Below are 1373 nucleotides of genomic sequence, written 5' to 3'. Positions count from 1 at the left end.
TGTTAGCATAATCTGTGAAACTAAATCCGCTGCGAATGCTAACAAACTTAAAAAGGCCAAAGGATCCAAGCAAGTCTGGGTCCTTAAAACTAAACAATAGTGGTCTTTGTGATTGCAGGGCAACAGGAAAAATATCCTGGTTCTGGACAGTGGATGTTCAGGACATATGACTGGAAATAAAGCCCTGCTATCATACTTTGTGGAGAAAGCTGGCCCAGGAGTTTCTAATGGAGATGGCAACATGGGAAAGACTCTGGGATATGGCAATATCAATCTTGGGAATGTCATAATTGAATCAGTAGCTCTTGTCTCAGGACTTAAACATAATCTGCTAAGTGTGAGTCAAATCTGTGACAGAGGTTATTATGTGGATTTTTTTGAAGAACACTGTGAAGTTGTAAGTAATTCTATAGGAAAAGTGGTTCTGAAAGGTTACAGACATGGTAACATATATGAAGCCAGGATTTCAACAAATTCTGATGGTTCTGCAATCTGTCTGTTAAGCAGTGCATCAATTAATGAAAGCTGGAATTGGCACAAGAGACTCTCTCATTTAAATTTCAACAACATAAATGAGCTAGTAAAGAAAGATCTTGTGAGAGAACTTCCAAAATCAATATTTTCTCCTGATGGTCTTTATGACACATGTCAAAAGGCAAAACAAAGAAAATCTTTATTCAAGAGCAAAACTGAATCCTCAATTCTTGAGCCTTATCACTTACTGCATGTTGATCTATTTGGTCCAGTCAATGTCATGTCCATTGCAAAGAAGAAATATGCTATGTTTATAGTGGATGAGTTCACAAGATACACTTGGGTGTATTTCTTGCACAAGAAGAATGAAACTGCATCTACTCTAACTGATCATGTCAGACAGCTAGATAAGTTAGTCAAATATTATGTTAAAATAATAAGAAGTGATAATGGCATCGAGTTCTAGAATTCAATCATGGAAGAGTTCTGTAAAGAGCATGTAATAAAGCTGGAATTTTTTGCACCTGGAACTCCACAGCAGAATGGAGTTGTAGAAAGAAAGAACATGACTCTTATTGAAGCTGCATGAACTATGCTTGATGAAGCAAAGCTACCAACCTATTTTGGGCTGAAACTGTGCAAACTGCTTGTTTTACACAGAATGCTACACTCATAAACAAGCATGAAAAACACCATATGAGATGGTAAAGAAAAATAAGCCAAATATGAAATTCTTTCATGTATTTGGATGCAAGTATTTTGTTCTTAAGACTCATTCTGAACAGCTGTCAAAGTTTGATCTAAAAGCCGATGAAGGAATTTTTATTGGATATCCACTTTCCACAAAAGCCTTCAGAGTCTACAATTTAAGAACAAGGGTTGTCATGGAATATATCAAT

Source organism: Apium graveolens, chromosome 4 (assembly GCF_009905375.1).
Source record: "Apium graveolens cultivar Ventura chromosome 4, ASM990537v1, whole genome shotgun sequence".
Taxonomy (NCBI): Eukaryota; Viridiplantae; Streptophyta; class Magnoliopsida; order Apiales; family Apiaceae; genus Apium; species Apium graveolens.
The sequence above is the reverse complement of the archived record's forward strand: the minus strand, read 5'-3'. Positions refer to the sequence as shown.